Below are 634 nucleotides of genomic sequence, written 5' to 3' on the forward strand. Positions count from 1 at the left end.
TTGTTGATAGTTACTGTTAAGCTGTGGTTGATAACTGTTGAGTAATTGTTGGTAGTTACTGTTAAGTTGTGGTTGATAACTGTTGAGTAATTGTTGGTAGTTACTGTTAAGTTGTGGTTGATAACTGTTGAGTAATTGTTGGTAGTTACAGTTAAGCTGTGGTTGTTAACTGTTGAGTTACTGTTGGTAGTTACTGTTAAGCTGTGGTTGATAACTGTTGAGTAATTGTTGGTAGTTACTGTTAAGCTGTGGTTGATAACTGTTGAGTAATTGTTGGTAGTTACTGTTACGTTGTGGTTGATAACTGTTGAGTTATTGTTGGTAGTTACTGTTAAGCTGTTGTTGGTAACTGTTGAGTTATTGTTGGTAGTTACTGTTAAGCTGTTGTTGATAACTGTTGAGTTATTGTTGATAATTATTGTTAAGCTGTTGATAACTGTTGAGTTGTTGTGATAGTTACTGTTAAGCTGTTGTTGGTAACTGTTGAGTTATTGTTGGTAGTTACTGTTAAGCTGTTGTTGGTAACTGTTGAGTTATTGTTGGTAGTTACTGTTAAGCTGTTGTTGATAACTCTTGAGTTGTTGTTGATAGTTACTGTTAAGCTGTTGTTGATAACTGTTGAGTTATTGTTGGT

This window comes from Chrysochloris asiatica, unplaced genomic scaffold (assembly GCF_000296735.1).
Source record: "Chrysochloris asiatica unplaced genomic scaffold, ChrAsi1.0 scaffold00305, whole genome shotgun sequence".
In the NCBI taxonomy this organism is placed as follows: domain Eukaryota; kingdom Metazoa; phylum Chordata; class Mammalia; order Afrosoricida; family Chrysochloridae; genus Chrysochloris; species Chrysochloris asiatica.